At 43.1% G+C, this 19,992-nt stretch overlaps 1 long non-coding RNA gene across 1 annotated transcript; it reads left to right on the top strand.

Moving 5' to 3' along the window:
- Window positions 1-15,691: 15,691 nt before the first annotated feature.
- On the top strand, window positions 15,692-18,584 carry LOC138750030 (uncharacterized). The gene is made up of 2 exons (XR_011349026.1): window positions 15,692-15,896; window positions 17,435-18,584. It is a non-coding gene; the product is annotated as an uncharacterized lncRNA (long non-coding RNA).
- The last annotated feature ends 1,408 nt before the right edge of the window (window positions 18,585-19,992 follow it).

The raw sequence follows: 19,992 nt of genomic DNA, 5'->3' as shown, positions 1-19,992 counted from the left end.
TCAGTTGTTTTTATATAAAGTGACATGCTTTTCCTGCAAGTACAAAAACGAGGTGGATGAAAGAAATAACTGAAGTTGGAGTAGTCAGTTGCACAAAATGAGCATCCAAATGAAACATTTAGAACTTTCTAGTTCATCCTGCGGAAGTCTATACCTGTATAGGTTGACCAAACAAATGTCTTGAAATAAAATTAATTGCTTTAGGAAGTATATTTTTACTCTGAACTCATTCCTCTTAACCCACTCCCTCTCCACACACATCCCAAACCTCTGACTTACAAGGATGTGCTTAAATTTTTACTATGATTAATGCTTTGGCCAAGGGACAAGATGTTAGCTCTCAGTGCACACTTTTTTTTAATTGGGATGAATAGATAATAATGAGTAGGAACACTGACATTTCTCCTCACCAACTCTTCACTCTGCTCTAACAGATACCAGATTTTACTTGATTTGGGTTCTATCCTATTTCACTGAGTGAACACACTGGCTTCATAATTCAAGGTACTCTCTTTCAGCTACAAGGGGGCGGCACGGTTAGCATAGCAGTCAGCGCAACACTTTTACAGAACCGGCGATTGGGACTGGGGTGTCTAAACAGTTTGTTCTCCCCATGTCTGCGTGGGATTCCTACCACTGGTTTACTACCGCTGTTCTAAACATACTGAGGGTTGTATTTCAATTGGGTAGCATGGTTTCATAGGGCTGAATTTTACTTTTTAAAAAGTTTAACCCAAGATCGTTTTGGTGTTCGTGCATTTCGCTTTAATGAAAATGTACTATTTGAAGAGTTGAGTTTCTCTCAGTATTTTGACAGATGTGTACTATCAATTGATGCCATAAAATAAATCTGCGTTTATCACATTATTTCCAGGATGTGCCTTGTAAAAATCAAATGTGACAATTAGTCATCTCAATTATTGAATTATTAAATGATTTTTTAAAAATATGAAAGCAAATTTGTCTGACCAGTGAAGATAAAATGGGATTTATAGCTTGACACAGTTCATCCAGGGTCTTGGAGTCATTCTTCACATCTTGTAAAGAAACCCTTGAGGATTTATTAGCCAGTTTGTATCAGTCTTAGCTGAATTGTTTTGAATTGACCAATGTGAAATTTATAACTTTAAAAGTGGGGGTGGGTGGGGTTATTCCAGATGCCATGAATCTGAAATAAAAATTGCTAAAAATACTTAATAGGTCAGATGGTGTATGTGAAAAGGATAAATGGCTAACGTTTTAGTTTGGTCATTGGTGTAATTATTGAACCATTTATCTTTCTACAATCTGCCAGACCAGCAGTTTCCAGCATCTTTTGGATTTTTGCAGTTTGACAGCTAATGTAATATTGTGATGTACACTGCTATGAGATATGTTCTTCTACATTATAATCAGTGTGGTCATTGATAAATATTGAATGTGCAATCTTAACTGAATTTGCAAAAGTGTGTTAACTCACCGTGAAGGTTAAGATTGTAATCATTCAAAATGTGATAAATTTAATAATTAATTGATAGTTTGATGTAAAGTGGTGCAATTAATTGTGGGTTGGATTCTTGCAGACCTTGCAAGTGTCCCGATCACTGGCACTGTAAAGGCATTGCCTAACTGCCTTGCCAACCATGCCATCCTTTATGCATTTTGGGTTAATTTCACAACTTTCCTATTGGGGCAGTTAAATTAATTTCCATTACTGTCTTGTGGATCAGCCACCAGGAAATGTATGAATCACAAATTTTAGTCTGTAAATGTTATGGATGCTGGTCTTGGCATTGTGTGAAGGTAACAGTTCAACTGCTCTGAGATGATCTTTTGGTTCTTCGCAGTTAAAGACTAGAAAAGACAAAAGCTTCTCTAAACCATTTGTACGTGCAAATTATAAAACATACGATGATGTGCAGGTATCCATTTGATTGACTCTTGAGTTCTTGTTCTTCATCCCCCTTTTCTGATGGTTTGCCAGTTTTTTTTTAAGTTGCTTCATAAATTCCCTTCATGTGCTTCCACAGAACTTCTGCTCCAGACTCTGGAGCTGGTGGGAATATTGTATTTCTCCAGGGAGGCTTTAATCTTATCCTTGAATATTTATTTGTCTTGTTACCTTGCCCCGTGACTGAGCCCAGATGCAAAAAAATCCTCATCTCCCACATCCTATTTCTCTTAGATTCCAGTTTAACTCCTCTACATTACTGTCTCAAATAGTGGTCTTCCTCCAAACATTTCTCAATGCACCAGCTGTACTGCAGCCTGATTTCTACAGTCTCCATTATCTTCTGTCATCCTCCAATCTTGTACCCATTTCTGCTATTGATTTATCTGGGTATACTGTATTAGCCAGTCAGGCCTCTGACAGCAACTGAGGACGGGATGCAACGAGGAAGTGGAAAAATTCCTAGAGGACCAACTGAAATTTGAAAACTATTTAGGTAATTTTGTGAGGGTTGATGAAAGTTGGCCAGAATAATATTTTTAATGGAAAATAAAAGGACAATATATGGAATTTCAGGCATTTTTTATTGTGACTATTTTCATTTATGGTGTCTATGACTTGTTTGAACAAATCTGTACTAAAGTCAAGTTTTCCATGGTTTATTAGTTACTACATTATTACAAACCATTAAAAAAACTTGGTTATACGGTACTAAAACAGTGATTTAGCAGACAATAAAATTTGTCGGAATAAAATAATTCCTTCCATTTCAGAGAACGAAAATCAAAAGCTGACCGTTTATTTCAAACATGCAGAGAGAGCGAGCTAACCAACCTTGAAGAAAGATGTTACTAGGAGATGGCACGATTTAAGCCAACATCTACTGGCTGATTGCAGACTTCCCTTTCAACTTGCATTTTAACCCTTTCAATATAGGCAGTCCCCAAGTTAAATACAGTTCCATTACTGAGGTCTGTCTTTAACCCAAATATGTATTTAAGTCGAAACCAGTACATCTGGTCCTTGTTTAGCATCAGCTAAATGTTAGTATATATTCTACCTTTATATGCATATAAAACACTTCCCAATACACTATATCATAATAAAGTACTGTACACAAAATAAAAGTAATTGATGGTCATAAGATTATGATTAAAAGTTAACACAGGAGAAGATGATGGAGAAATGGCTACAGTCAGGGACTTTCAATTCAGAATTTCATGCCCATCTCCTTCACTCTCTTCCCACCCCCCCCCCACCCACTCGCTGTTCTGAACCCCTCGCATTACCAGCCAGCTGCTGATCGATGGGACAGTGATCAATGGAAAATTAGCTCTGCTCAAACTACAAATAGATGTCATTCTTCCAGCCGGCTTGTAGGTACGTAACTATTGGTTGTTCGTATATCGGACTTTCTCAACCTAGGGACTGCCAGTACAGACCCCTAATATGTCAAAATATAATTACCATTACCAAAAAAAAAGTATATCAGTTAAATTCCAAAAGAAAGTGAAAGTCAATTGTAAAAGACACATTTTGGTATTTGGTCTGTTCAGAAAAGCAGTTTTAGTCTTGTCCTGAATAGTATCAAAATCCCATCAACCAGAAATTTTGCGGCACTGAATGGTCCATGACATTCATTCCTTTCTTCAGACTTGAAATTTCATCTGCAAATCTCTGTCTGGCAAAAGATGATTACCTCCATCTCAGCATTAATCAATTCTTCAACTGTGAGTCATCCCTTTCCTTGAGTCTCAAGATACCTGTCTTGTGGTAGATCTTTTTGATGGATGTTATCTGATTGAAATTGAGCATGAACATAGTTTGCTTGTTGTGAATGCTTTAATTCAGAAATCTTTTAAATCTGAGCATCCATTCTGTTGCCCTATTCAAACTATTCCAGGATGAAAAGTAATGGATTAAATGGATAAATGTATCCATTTGTTCAGACATTATCTGAACAGCATTTGCAGTCTTTCAATTTCAGGGTCTTTTGGTAAAATTTTTAATTTAGCAGGATTTTGAGGTCACTCCCTTTGAGGTATAGAAGAAATCGAGGCACAGACACCCATATTTCATTCTTTTTTAAAAAGACTTTCAAATTGCGGGAAGTCAGATTGGCAGGATTGTTAACTGCGTTAACATATCACCGCTCTATTGGATGTGAGACATATCCATTTTTGTCATTCTGCTCGCCAAAAGTTTGAAACCATGTGATTTTATTGATGTATTTGAGCACAGAAGTGCTATCAGTCCAAAATATGGAGTCTGTTTCATCTGCAACTTTTTTTTCAACATTGTGTCCATTCTGCTCTCCATTGGTAGCAGCTGACAAGTCCATTTGTGGGATAAGTAACTGGTTTCAATGGAGCCACTCTGGCCTTTCCCATTACAAATCCATAATGTACCTGGATCCTTGTTATCATTGCAGTAACAGGTAATTAATAGTTCCGTAACAGTCTTCATTTGCATCAGCAAAATGATGCAATGGAACAGATGTTGTAGCTCCAAATGTTGTGGGCTTGAAGCATCTGTCAATCCTGAATTCTAGCTTATGAAGATCCTGAATCCAACACGTCCATTCTAGTGCAATGGATTCTCTTATCATCCCAACCAATCTTCCAACACAAATCTTGCAGGACCACCTTAGCGGTCAGGACAACTGGTGGCAATATTCCTGGAGGATCATATTTCAAAATAATAGAATCCCCCTTCTCGTGAGGTCGGTCTTTCAAAGTGATTTTGAACTTATCATTGTTCACCTAACACACACTCAACAGGAAAGTTGTCATAGTCTATGTCCAAATTCTTCATTTCTTTTGTCCTCTTTTTCAGGGATGGCAACCAATACTTGTCCATTTGGTAAGTAAAAAAACTTCTGATCTTAACTCATGATATTGCTTCCTTTACTGTAATTGCAAAAGTGAGACAAGTCATCCACATAGAAGTTATTCCTGATGGAGCTAAATTGTGCCATATTGTCCTCGGCACACTTTCTAAGGGCAAAATTTGCACAACTTTGTGATGAACTCGCTCCAAAGATTTGCCCTGTCATTCTGTATTGACCATATTCTGACCTTCATGTCTATTAGGCCACCAAAGGAATCGTAAAAGGTCACAGTACTTTCACCTGATGAAACATTGCTTCAATATCTGTAGTAATGATGATGAGGTTTAATCCAATTAGACTCCTATCAACGTACTGGTCAAATAGGACCCTGTAAGAGTTGAGAATTTAGTGAAACTCACCAAAACGTTGCTCCACAATCAAATTATTCCCTTCCATGGATGCAAAACTCCATAGTGTGGTAAGTAACACTTTTTGCCATCCCCACATTCCAAGATATCATCTGGTACTTTCTCTGCCTATCTTTTGGATATCTTATCAGTCATGCATTTGGTTCAGTCTGAATGAAAGGAAAAATCTTTTTAAATTCAGTGTACATTGTTCGATAATACTTCTATTATCAAGCATGCATAGTTCCCTTTCCATCAAAGGTTATCCAATGCAATAATGGTCATTAACCAGCTTAGCAGAGTTTGACACTGATTCCAAGAACTGCTGGACTTCCCTTGAAAGTTCTTAGTTGTCCCTGATGCACTCGGGAAAGTCATTCTTGAAATGCTGCTCCCACAGCCTATCAAGCTTAACAATCGATATCTTGTTGTCACTTCTAGTTGATTGATTTTAAGCCTCTTCTTTCTCCTAATGGTCCATTAATCCTACAACCAAGCATAGTTTTGTCTGCGTATGGTCCATCTCCCACATTCTTAATCATATCTGGTGGTTCCAGAGCGTTTGGTACATCTGAACCAATCAGCAAGTCAATCTCAGAGTTCATTTTGCGTAAACAAACACTTTTCAAATGCGTCCACGGCTCAATGTCGTTTCGATATGGGATATTTCCTTTCTGCACAGGCATAGTCTTCTCAGTGTTTACGCTTGGGAGTTCACAAAAATCATTACTATCCGGTCCACTGATCTCTAGGCCCGAAGCAATGTGGGGTTTAATGTGTTTAACTTGACCTCAATAGAATTTTTGTATTCCTTCCTTGAAAATCAAGCTTATTCCTTATCCCCGTGGTACAACCTGACGCTGTGTTTCTTGGGTCAAGAAATGCATAAGTATGCACTATTGCACTTCCTTTCTTGGCCTTGACTTAGACAGGTGTTATTAAAAGTTTGCAGTTGTTCTCACCGACCCCAGGACCAGTTGCCATCTCCATTGTTTTCATTTGCTGCTTTGTTGTCGTTTGTACCTTTACTATTTTCTTTTCTCAGAAGATGTGTCGCGTTTTGGGATGCTTTTGACTACATATGATGCAGCTGAGTCGCTTTTTGCTAATGTGTCCTTTACACAGACAGCCAAAACATACTCCATTTTCCTTCCAAAACATATCACCGCTGTATTGGACGTGAGATATCATCCAAAAGTGATTTTTTTTCTTACTATACGTCTTTTCCATCTGTGCACACTTTGACAAAGTATGCTTATCATTACAGAACAAGCATTTCTTCTCAACAGGCAATCTTTCCTTTTCCTTTATTTGTTTATGCTCCGATTAAAAAAATTTTTGGCTAAGATAATGATTTTGACCTCTCAACCTCTTGAGTGCCTTTTATCTTTCCATACACTGGATCTGTGACAATGTCCACTTACTCCACCAAATCCTTAAAAGTACCTGTTACATGATCTCTTTTCTGGTACTAACAACTGAACTTTCCCCATAGTTTTTTCATCAGTAGGGTAATTTATCTATAATGATTAGCATATTAGTAGATATGTCAAACTCTCATAGATGGCTGATTTCTTTCATGACGTTGCAACATCCTCTAAGAAAGAGGGTCTTATTGACCACCATAAAAGAACCTTCGGTACATAAGTTGTAGAAATTTTATGCTTGTTGCCAAACTACTACTTCAGTAAGAACTTGATCCTGCGCTAGCCTTCATTTGGAGCCATGAGCTGTCAACTCTTTACAAGATCTTGTGATTGTCTGTTCGTGAACTGTTTCAAATAATATAAACAATCTTCCTGAGGTTTGGCTCTTAATTTGAATGCTGTGTTCAGTTTTTCATAAACGTTTGGAATTGTAGTGGGTCACCATCAAAAACTAGAATCTCTCTCGGGCAGAGAAGAGGAAGTTTGTAACTGAATTAACAATGCAGCCAATTCATCTTGCCTTCTCAAGCAGAGATTTGTTCACCTGGATTTGTACCAGGAGTGGGAGGTATTCTGTAAAATGGCATTAGGCTCACATCTCTTGTCCAGTGGGGTCATTTTTGGGGTCCAAGATCTGACACCACCGTGCCTTAACCTCTTTAGTTCAGGACAAAACATGTGACTGTAGCTCTAGCTCACCTTCATGTCTTAGACTATGGTTTGGGACCTTGCATGTTTTGTAACTGTGGCACTGGCTCAGCCTTGGTAATAAATATTTCCTTTTATTGTTGACCTTCTTCAAAACATGACTCCAAAATGTTACACGTCTTATATAATTTAAGCACCAAATACTTCTGAGTCTTCTAATGCCTTCATCCTGGCTTGATTAACAGCAATTTCTGTGTCCGCATCCAGCAGCAACTTTTTCCTCCATCGGTCTTCAAAGGCATATCTACCTTGAAGCATTGCTGCTCCTCTTTGGCTATTGCCTCGTTCAATCTTGCTTGAAGAGTAGTTTTATTTCCACTGTATCTAATTGCCGCCATTGCAATTCTTCAAGTTCCGTGATCTTCGTCTTCTCGACACGTAGCTCCACAGATGCAGCAGCGGCTGCCATCTTATCCATTCAGCCGATCATCACACTTGGACATCAAACATACAGAACAATAACTTAAAAAACAGAGCATTGCTGAGGACAAGCGGCAGTTTCTCCAAATTGTGTTCTAATTTAAAAAAAATATTTTATTTAAAAATTTCTCCATGTAGTCATCAAATTTGATATATTAATAGAAATTGCAAATGGAAAAACAACCTAAAACTACATATTTGATGGTATACAATTCCCTCCCCAACCTCCGAATAGTTAATATGAAAAAAAGAAAATTGGATTATTACTGTTCTCGTATGCAAAGTGAACACCTGTTCTACAAATCCACCAACTAGCTTGACTACACCTTCGCACCCTATCCCCTGTAATGATTCCATTCCTTTAAATTTCTTGGCCTCCATTGCACTTGCTCCCTGGACAAGGTCTTCCAAGTCGGATCTTCCAAAATGTCCTCCTTCAAAAAAATGTCCCTTCCCCTCCACCACCATCAACTTGGCCTTCACCTGCATATCCTTCATTGCCTATACATCTGCCCTGTCCTCTCTGCTCTCACTCACAAGGACAGGATTCACCTACCACCCCACCAGCTTTTGCATCCAACATATCCTCTGCCATTTTCTGCCACCTACTATGTAATCTGACCACCAGACAGAGCATCTTCACCTCCACCTCCCCTCTCTATCTTCTGCAGGGACCACTCTGTCTGTGACTCCCTCAACCACTCCTCCTTTCCACCTGGGCACCTGCAGGGGGTGGTCTACTTGCCCACACTTCCTCCCTCACCACCATCTGGGGCCCCAAACAATCCTTCCAAGTGAAGCAACACTTCACGTGAATCTGCAGAGGTCATTACGGTCTCCAGTGCTCCCATTGTGGTCTCTCCATCAGAGAGGCTGTATGCAGACTGGGAGACTGCTTAGTTGAGCACTTTTGCTCTGTCCGCCACAATAGCATGGATCTCTCAATGGCCATCCATTTCAATTCCCTATCCCGTTCCCTTGCTGACATGTCTGTCCATGGACTCTTGCACAACCAGACTGTGAACACCCACAAATAGAGGATTGACACCGCATTCCAACCGGATAGCAGAAACATAGACTTCTCTGGTTTCTGTTGCCCACCTCCCCCCCCCCCCCCCATTAAGGAGCTTTCACACCTTAATCGGTAGATTGGCCATCAATTACTAGGGTCCAGAGTGAAAGGGGCCATTGTCTCTCTTTCCCCAGCTCTGCATTCACAGAGCCAACCACCCCCCACCCATTCAATTCTCACCTTGCCTCTCTTTGATCCATATCCAATTAACACCTCTTTTTCTATGGTCTGTCCACATATTCCCCCCCCCCCACCTTTTCTTCCCTTCTCAGACTTAATTCGGGTGTATGCATGCTTTTTACAGTTGGCATCAGAAGAGATCTAATCGGAGGCATTAGGGTAACCGCATGCATGAACTGCCATTTGAGAACTCGCTCAGTGGGGCGGGGGGTGCAGGTACCATACATGCCATGGACCTACTCTGTCTGCCACGCTGTCACACCTTCCCCTCCCTCCAGGGTTTCGGGCAAATGTATGTGGAGATGAAAGCCACGTGATTCATTTTGGTGACACCCCCACTGATGGCATCGCTCAGTACGGTCCACAACCCCCTAGTGACGCTAAGTGCTGGATGTCTTCGCAAGTTTCTGCACTTGGACCTGCAGCTTAAGGTCGTACAATTTCAGGTTCAAACTATACTCCTGCACTCGAGCTTGTAGCCAGTATCCATGGGAATAAAGCTATTTTCGAAAGCAACCATTTTGTGCTTGAGATGTATTTATCATCTTCTCAATGCTATAAATAAGATGAACATTGAACCTCAGTGAACCACAAAAACTAAAGATGCTGATACGATGTTGCCTGACCCGCTAAGCTCCTCCAACATAGATTTTTTTGAACTAAACATAAACTTTATTCACAATAAATTAAATATAAAGGGAAAACTAGTCAAAGTTCTGAATCCATCACTGAACATTCATTTCTATTTATACAATTCCCACGACTGCATCATCTTGTCTTTACTACACCACCCCCTCCCCCCCCCCCCCCCCCCCCCGTTTTGGGGAATTTTCCCCTCAGTTGTGGGTCCAACCGACCAGAAATTCTCCCTTTCTAACCATACACAAGCTGCAGATAATAAGACTTTGCCGTCAACACATCAACCAAGTTCCAATTTAAAAACATTCTGCAAAGTTTCTCTTGCACACACTGTGCATGTCAATGGAGCATTATTTGAAATAGACTATATACTCTGAGGAAATGTAGACAGACCCAAAAAAATCACTTGACATTTTGCGTAATAATCATGAAAGCAAAGGCTGGCGTTATAAAGGGATTGGTAGTTAATTGTTTGTCCAATCGGAGGCCGGTGACTAGTGGAGTTCCTCAGGGTTCGGTCCAGGGTCCACTATTACTTGTTATGTATGTTAACAATCTGGATGTAGGGGTGGAGAATTGGATAAGCAAGTTTGCGGATGATACAAAGATTGGTGGTGTTGTGGACAGTGAGGTAGATTACCGTAGATTAAAAGGTGATTTAGGAAGGCTGGAGATGTGGGCTGAGAAATGGCTGATGGAATTTAATACAGATAAATGTGAGGTTCTACCTTTTGGAAAGGCAAATTTAAATAGGTCATATACATTGAATGGTAGACAATTGAGGAGTGCAGAGCAACAAAGGTAAATAGTACCCTCAAGGCTGATACTCAGGTAGATGGTGTGGTGAAGAAGGCATTTGGAATGTTGGCCTTCATAAATCGGAGTATTGAATTCAAGAGTAGGGAGGTTATGATGAAATTGTACAAGGCACTGGTGAGGCCAAATTTGGAGTACTGTGTACAGTTTTGGTCACCAAATTATAGGAAAGATATAAACAAAATAGAGAGAGTGCAGAGAAGGTTCACGAGAATGTTGACAGGATTTCAGGGTCTGAGTTACAGGGAAAGGTTGTGCAGACTGGGGCTTTTTTCTCTGGAGCGTAGAAGATTGAGAGGGGACTTGATAGAGGTGTTTAAGATTTTAAAAGGGACAGACAGAGTAAATGTGGATAGGCTTTTTCAATTAAGAAAGGGGGAGATTCAAACTAGAGGACATGGTTTAAGATTGAAGGGGGAAAATTATAAGGGGAACATGAGGGGAAATTTCTTTACGCAGAGGGTGGGGGGGATGTGGAATGAGCTTCCGGCAGACGTGGTCGAGGCGGGATCATTGGTTAGATTTAAGGAAAGACTGGATCGTTACATGGATAGGAAGGGGACTAGAGGGGTATGGACTGGGTGCTGGTCAGTGGGACTAGGAGGGTGGGGATTTGCTACAGCATGGACTAGTAGGGCCGAACTGGCCTGTTCTGTGCTGTAAGTGGTTATCTGGTTATAAATGCATGGCTTAGCTTTACAAGAGTTGCAGGTGGTGAGTGTCCACTCAGTCGTGCTTTTTCGGGTTAAGTCCTTCTCAAGCTCTAGCTGAACCAACTGGGCCTTTCTTTTGTGGGGCATTGCGGGTCTCTGATCTGAAAATACATTTCTCAGAGTAGAGAATGAATTCTCGCACATTGCTGCGGATGCGCCAAATGTTAAGGCATGTTTGAAAGCAGACAGTACACTGGGCATTCTGCTCAGATGTGTGTGGTCCTTTGTGAGGATGGGCTGTATAGTCCAATCCCTCTTAAATGGCTGTGATTGTTTTTGTGAACTTCATAATTATACGTGATTGTGACAGGTCCATAATATGCTTCACAGTGTTGACCTCAAGAAATGTCTCACTTTCTGGATTCAGTGCCACAAGTGCACTAGACAATTGAGTCGCATTCACTGCAGGTGATCTATCTCTCCAAGCTCTGAATCAATAGTCTCTGCAGCTCTGTTTTCTTGTCATCGTCCCTAATGTGTCCTGTAGTTCCCATAACAACATAATCTCCTTGTGTCTCCGTTTAGGGATTGCGGGTCTCAGTGATGTGCTGGCAGCCGTGGCCATGTTCAACACCTTATTAAACGCTTCGACACAACAGCGTTCCGTACACAAGCTGTTGAACTAGCCGCAATATTTAAACCTGTCATGAAATCAGTGTCCTCTTGTTTGGTGGGTCCAACAGTTAAGAGCTCCATTCATATCGCTATGCCATAGGCCAGCACAGAGTTAATCCCACTCGTCAAAAGATTATATCATCGAAGGATTTTAGAATGACTGACACCGTGGCAAGATGTCCTGTCCATCTCTGTTCCAGAAGGCGTTCACACCTTTGTAGTGCATGGCAATTGTGGGCTTCTCACAGAATTTGTAGAGGGCACCACTCACATGAAAGAAGTTCACTACAGCATTGTGTATACCACCACTAAGTTCACATAAGGTATCTCATGAACTAGTTTCTCTTGCAGTAGCTTCTGAACACCACCATGCTTCTCAGACATCAAATCAGCCCCATCAAATACCTGGCTAAGAATCTGATATGTCTAGTCCAATTTCATTTAGCTCTGCCAAAATGGTGTCTGCACATCATCTTTGTCAGCTGTTGCTCTGTGACCTCAAAACTTGTTTACAAATCAAATGACAATCAATATATTTTCATGGTGGGGTCACAGGAGCTACCTACTTTCAAATAGGAGTCGCCTACTCCCTCCGCTATAGCCTCTTCACCACACTGCTGAGTGTACTTGTGAATTAATTTTGCGTGTTGTGACAAGAGCACGTGGTGGCGTGAGGGATTGTTTTCACAACCTCATCCAGTTCAAGGTCCTCTTTAAGCTTATAGTCCAGTCAGGAGAGGAAAAGTCCACTCCCCAACTCAGCTACGTTATCAAAAGCCTCGTAAAGGCAACTGGTTTCCACCAAAAATTTGAGAACATCGATGAGAGAGGACACGTAATACTTTTTGTAGTTGGTCTGCGTTGACAAGTGCTGAACACTCCTTTCCAGTATTGACACGCCTATCCTGCTCCTTCCACAGGGTATAGCAAGAGATACGCTCCTTTGAAGATTCGTGTTTATGAAATTTCTGATCTTTCCCCACAGCATTTTTCCAATTACGAAATCCCACGCTCACAAAGGAATCCAGTGTTCAAGACCTCCGAGTGGTGCTAGACAGCCGACTGCAAAAACAAAATGCAATACTGTATTCAACTCAGTTTCAGTTGTGATACCAAGTGGAGACAAATGAATGCTTCCTACCACTGAAAATGTTGGCAGGGTACTGTTGTAAGACGATTTGGTTGGGCTGGTCAGTCCTGAGGTCCTGTATGACTATGGGTTGTCTCCTTCAGTTAGCAATCACTGTAACAGGTGCATCATGGCTGTTCGCAGAAGGAGGCTCTTGATTTTCAGAGGTAGTCGTGCTGGGCGCAAGCACATTTGTTCCCTCTTCTGTTAGTGGAGCTGTGGGAGGCCTTGAAAAAGCAGATGTCCAGCCATTTTCTTACATCGATTTCTGCAGTGTGTGTATCTTTAAGAATTGATTCACCACTGAGGAACAGTAAGCAGATTTTATTCAGGTTTAAACATGGCGCACACACTGCTCGAAATCCTGACGTTATGATGTCACGTGCTCATGCATATTCCATGTATTACCAATGTAACTTCCTTTCTGATACCACGTGTATGTAATTTTCTTATTTTTGTTTTTATTTAGCGAGACGGTTACTTTTAATGATAACTTTGGATTTTATTATTTAATGTATAGTTTTGTGCCTGGTCGGGGGTGAGGGTTGGGGGGGGAAGAGAGAGAACAATAACTCATTTGGGGAGGCATGCCCACCCCTGATGTTGGCCATGTTTTACTCATACCTTAAAGAAGGGCTCACGCCTGAAACATCAGTTAAATATCCTCTGGATGCTATGCGATCTGCAGACTTCCAAGTTTCGTATTGTAACTTCAATCACCTATTTTCAATATTTGTTGCAGGCTAGCAAAGATGTCAGAAATGAGAGCAACATTTCAATCTGCGCAAGGTGCATGACACCACTCAACCACTATGTGCTTTTTGGCTTAAGTTAGTGATTCTTCAGTGATAGCTGCACATTTCCCTTTTTCCACTATTTTCAATCAATGCAGATTACATTTGACATTAATAGAAAATAGAGCATCCTTGAGTGTGAGAATGGCCTACAGCAGTGGTTTTCAAACTTTGAATTTCCACTCACATACCACCTTAACCAATCCCTATTTCAGGGATGTGAATGGAAAGAAAAAGTTTGAAAATCACTTTGACAAATCGTACCCGATTGACTCATTATGTGCATGGTTTCAGAACTCCAAAGGAAATGGGCCAATGCCTGCGACATCACAGGCAACAGACTTCACTCCATCGGAGACATTTTCATACCACCTGACTACCGTCCTGTCGCACTCACGTCTATCGTCATGAAGTTCTTTGAGAGGCTCGACATGGGGCACATCAAGCTTTTGCTGCCCCTATCACTGGATCCCCTGCAGTTTGAAGACAGATCTAACCGCTCCATGGGCGATGCCATTGGTAGGAGGTACATTAGCACTCAGGCCTTTATGTCCAGATTAGGCAACAGTTTTTTCCCCCAACCTTCTGAATTCCCAGACATATGTGGATAGTGTACTGTGGACTTTTACTGTATGTCTTAATATTTTAATATTTCAATGTATTCTAACATTTATGTAAATATGCTCCACGATCCTGGAGAATTGCTGTCTTTACTGTGCAGGCATTGTATGATTCTCAACCAAAATTTTTCTCAAGCAAAATATTTCAGTGACAATTGGGTCTAGAGCAGTGGTTTTCAGCTTTCCCTTCCCACCTTAAATAATCCCTCACTAATCACGGAGAACCTATGGCATAAGGGATAGTTAAGCCGGTATGTGAGTGGAAAGAAAAAGTGTGACCACCCTACTGTAACTAGACCAGCAAGGCTAGTGCAAATGAAAATGATCAAAAACTGCTGACGCTGAGACAAATATAGAAAATGCTGCAAAACCTCAGCAGGTCAAGCAACATCTGTGGAAAGTTATTGGTTGGAGATCCTGCTTCTCTCTGAACTTGCAAACATGCTCTTGGAGGAGCGAACAGTGATGTTGGAATTTGGTGAGACAACCTCTGTTTCATTGTAAACTTCCTCTGCTCTACTCACTTTATACCTAAGACTTTGTAGCTTGGTATGACAATAACACCAGCTGCAAATTTGCCAATGATGCCATGGTAGTGGGTTGTATAAAGGCTGCTGGCCTGTGCTCCTCCTCCTCCGGCCCTTTCTTCCCTCCGGCCCCCACCTGGACAAAGAGCCGGCCCCCACCTGGACAAAGAGCCGGCCCCCACCTGGACAAAGAGCCGGCCCCCACCTGGACAAAGAGCCGGCCCCCACCTGGACAAAGAGCCGGCCCCCACCTGGACAAAGAGCCGGCCCCCACCTGGACAAAGAGCCGGCCCCCACCTGGACAAAGAGCCGGCCCCCACCTGGACAAAGAGCCGGCCCATCGATGGTCTGAGATAAGTTAGGGATTGCTTGAGGTGGGATGTGAGTGGGAAGGTTGAGAACCCAATTCTTATGGACACATTGTGCTTGAGAAATATTGGCCCATTTCCTTTGGAGTGATGAAACCATGCACATAACGGGTCAATTAGGTACGATCAAAACAGTGGTTTTCAAACTTTTCTTTCCACCCACATCCCACCTGCCAACCACAGAGCCCCAATGGCCCAAGGAATACTTGAAGTGGTATGCGAGTTGGAAGAAAAGGGTTGAGGACCACCGGCCGAGGGAATGGGAGAAGAGGTGGGAGGAAAGTTTGCAAACTGCTGCATCTTTGCCTCCCGTGAACCCGTTGAGCTTCTCCAGCACATTTTGTGGGGGATCCTTCTTTCTGACTCCGACAGCGTCGCTGCCCCCACCGATGAAAGTGAGTCGCTCTCGGCCGGGTGTTTGGTGCCGGCTTTGCCACGTGACGGGGACGTCCTTCAGCGCGCGGCTTCGGCCCCGCGGCCGCTTCCGGACTCCATGTCCCGACGTGCCCCGGGGCGGGGCCAAGTGACTGCGGACTCGGTCGCGAGGGGAAGCTGGCGGCGGCGTGGGCATGGAGCGCTGGAAGGGCCGAGTGGCGCTGGTGACCGGAGCCTCGGTGGGGATCGGCGCGGCCGTCGCCCGGGCCCTGGTCCAGAGCGGCATGAAAGTGGTGGGCTGCGCCCGGAGGGTGGACAAGATCGAGGTGAGAGCGCGGGGAGGCCGGGCCCCGTCCCTGGCACACAGTGATGTGTTCCCGAGGGGGGTTGGGGGGGCACTGGTCATCGCCGAAAGGACTTGTCCAAAGTTGATCCGGTGCATTTCCAAAGCTCCGCGGCTTGCGGGGGTGGGGGGTGAGATCACCAGCCCAGGAATAACACTCTATGCCTGCAGCACCCGGTCAACTCAAAGGGAATGTGCAGGGCTGGCACCTGGAACGGGCTCCTGTGTCTCTGTCCCGTCCTGCGGTGTCCAGGGAGCTGTTCACTCCGCTTTGCTTTTGCATCTACATCGTATCACGCTCCCTACATCATACGGATATCATTTCATGCCCTTCTTTCAGGGATCTGTCGATGTGCCCATGTTTGTTTTAGTCTCACCTCCCCCCCAGCCCCCCCGACCCCAGCCCCCAGCCCACCCTGACCCCAGCCCACCCTGACCCCAGCCCCCAGCCCACCCTGACCCCAGCCCCCAGCCCACCCTGACCCCAGCCCCCAGCCCACCCTGACCCCAGCCCCCAGCCCACCCTGACCCCAGCCCCCAGCCCACCCTGACCCCAGCCCCCAGCCCACCCTGACCCCAGCCCCCAGCCCACCCTGACCCCAGCCCCCAGCCCCCACCCCTCAGTCCCAGCGGGGGGGAACTGCTCACCCCCTCCTCCCAGTGAGATCGCTGGCGGGGTTGGGGGGTGGGTGGGGGGGTGGGGGGGGAACCCTGTGTCCCAGTCCCGCACTTTACCTTGGAACCATTGGGTGGTCACTGCTCCCTCCACTTTAGATTTCCGAGGGCATCACATACAACCCCGAGATCCCTTTTCCCTCTGATGGCGCGAAATGACGTGTTTACATGTAAACAAAGAACTGTAAACCTATAGCGAATGGAAACCGAGAGAACAGAAAGAAAGTCAATAAAGTGCACAAGTAAGTGTCCTTAAATGTGCCTGAGGGGTCTGATGGTGGAGGGGAAGCAGCTGTTCCTGAACCTGGCGGCGCGAGCCTTGTGCCACCTCTACCTCTTTCCTGATGGCAGCATCAGCGAGAACAGAGCTTGGGTTGGTGGGGGGGGGGGGGGGTGGTGGTCCTTTGATGACCACTGCTGCCCTTCCACGGCGTCGTTCCCTGTAGATGTGCTCAGTAGTTGGGGAGGGTTTTGCCTGTAGTCCACTACCTTTTTGGAGGGCATTATGCTCAGGGGTATTGGGGTCCCCGTACCAGGCCGTGATGCAGCCGGACAGCATGCTTCCCGGCACACCATGGGCCAGCGTTTCTGGTGGCGTGCCCAACCTCCGCCAACTCCCGAGGAAGTACAGTGCTTTCTTCACGATATCATTGGTGTATTGCACACATGTCAAACTCTGGCCCGCGATGTAATTATATTTGGCCCGCAAGATCATTTCAAAAATGTATTAGAGGTGGCCCGCTGGCCGCCGCGCCAGTATAGCGCATGCACAGCTAATACTATAAATCCCAGAATGCATTGGCGTCAGCCCGCTAATCGCCCCCACCTCCTCTGTTTACGTTGCAGGGTCTCACCGTGGACTCTGGTTTTGGGGTCAGGGGAAGCCAAGGCCGCTTCCCAGCGCCCGGAACCGAAGGCCTCGGGCCTGACCTCGCCAGGACCGTTGCCCACTCCACCTCCCTGCCGCAGGCCGACCCGCGACTCACGGTGACGGGGCCGCTGATCCGCCGAGATGCCGCCCTGCAGCGAGAGCCGATGCCCCCGCACTGTCGTTGTCCAACCCGATCGCCCGCAAACCCCGCCCTCCTGCACACAGGCTTGAGTAAGGATTATGAACTTTAATCTCAGGATAAAACGATCTTCCAATAGTTTCATGTCACAGTGATCAATATATTCCTGGTTAAAAATGGTCCTGCACCTGGATACAAGCTCATTAGGCATAAAACTTGAAAAGTGTGTAAATCAAAGGATATCTGTACCAATGGAAAAAGGGCATGGCAAATAACCCTGCTAGAGTTCATGCCCACAATCAGTCATCCATTTGATTGTTTCAGGAATTATGTTATTCTCCCACATTCTCAATAGCCCTCAGATTTTACTATTCGACAGCACACTAGCAACATTTGACAAATCTTCTATAGAGAAATATTATTGATTGAATATTTTATTTCTCATTTGTTAATGCTTCTGGAAAGAGTTTATCCAAAACTATTATTAAACATTTATTTTAATAAGAAAAAGTTTAACATTACATATGTTGAAAGAAGAGAAAACATGCAGATGTTGTTGAAAATTTTCAATAAATATTTAGTTCGGCCCTCGACTTAGTCCAAGTTTTTAATTTTGGCCCTCCGTGAATTTGAGTTTGACACCCCTGGTGTATTGGGTCCAGGAAAGATCCTCCAAGTTGGTGACTCGCAAGAACTTAAAAATTGCTCACCTTCACGTTGTTTTTCCATCGTACTACTTTCCTTACGCCCGAAAGGAATTCATTTCCAGTGGTGTGCAGATCCGTGGTTGTATAACCAGTGTCAAAGTTATCTGAGAAAGTTGACTGTTTAATCCCAGTGTGATTGTATTTTGGACTGATTACAAGCTGGAAGAGTAAAAATGTTCAGAAATAGATGAAAAAAAAACCTAAAAAAAAGTTTGCGTTTGGATGAAGGAAAACTGTTTTGTAGTAATCTTTAAAATAAAGTGTGAACCAGCCTTTTAATTTTTTGATTGATTTTGGTTCTTTCTTTATAGAGTTAATTAGTTGGTGCATCTTTTGAGTAAACCCTCTTTTTATATTTGAAAGTTCTTTATTTTCTAAAATAATAATATTCAAAAAGAAAATGACCTCTTCATGTTATATAAAATGTATTGGGAGCAGTGATCTTACTCCAACCATACAAGCAATGGATATTTCATTCAACCTATAGTGAGTACGGTATCCAAATGTGTGGGTTCTTTTTATTTGTGGAGTAGAGAGAGTAGGAAAAGTTTGTTGCCAATTCTTTCATGGCTTGGGAGTTGGATTCCCACCTATCCTTGAGGAGGTTTCTGACATAATCCAAGATGCTTAATAATTATTGTAGGCCTTAACATGACAAATGGGTAAAATTGTGCAGAAACTCCCAGCGAAGTGGGACAGATCTTGCCCACTTACTACAGAATGGGGTTTATGTTGCAATCAAAACTGAAAATTATTGCTTTTAGTCTTTGCAACTTTAGTCCACCCACCTGACGACTGCAGGTTCTATCCCACATCACCAGAGAATCCTGTCAATGGGTGTGGTAAATGGCATTTTTATGATTTTCTTTGAGCTGAAGATTGCCTGTTGGAACAAGTATTGAGCTAGTTGTAACATTCCACCTTGAACAAAAGTTTGTGTGTTGGTAATGTTTGTCGATGGTTCATTTTCCAATTTAATGAAGCTTTTGTTGGGTCCGATTAGATGTACTAAGCAAACAAAGAGTTGCTGGAGAAGCTATTTTCAGGAGTTTAGGTGTTCTATGCTGCTGAGAATCTTAGCAAACCAGTTTCTTCCATGATACACATCAAGCCTTCCCAGCACTTTGCTGCATGTTGGGCAGTCATTTATTCAGAGCTGGCTTAAGCATGAGTATTTTGTAAATATCCAGCAGCTTCAACTTGGAACAATCAAAGCAAATTTTGTATTTCCTTAATGTAGCTCATTATAATGCCATGCAGAGCATTTGTAGAAATCCTTGTGCTAGGTTAAACCCTCCATGATTAATAAAATTATTTTTTAAAAACTGATTAGAAACTCGAGCTTTATTTGAATCATTTTCCCCCCCAAAATGCTTCCCTGCTTCTCACATTTTTCCCAAGTGAAGAATTTCCATGAATGCAGATACTTTGCTTATTAGTTGAAAGCACCTTAATGCAGAATTATTTAAAACAATCATTTGATAGATTAATTTATAGTGCTGTCATATAGCTTGACAATTTGTCCTTTGCTTTGCATACCCTTTGTCAAAAACATTTAACTTTTCCTAATTTAATGCTGTTAGTTGAGTGTCCAGGGCATTCATGGTTAGTTGGGTTGTGTTTGGGATCAAAAAGTGTCATATTTTTATCCATTAAAAGTTTTGATTCCTGAATGATTATTCTAATT

The sequence above is a fragment of the Narcine bancroftii genome, chromosome 14, assembly GCF_036971445.1.
Source record: "Narcine bancroftii isolate sNarBan1 chromosome 14, sNarBan1.hap1, whole genome shotgun sequence".
NCBI classification, from domain to species: Eukaryota; Metazoa; Chordata; class Chondrichthyes; order Torpediniformes; family Narcinidae; genus Narcine; species Narcine bancroftii.
The sequence above is the reverse complement of the archived record's forward strand: the minus strand, read 5'-3'. Positions and strand labels throughout refer to the sequence as shown.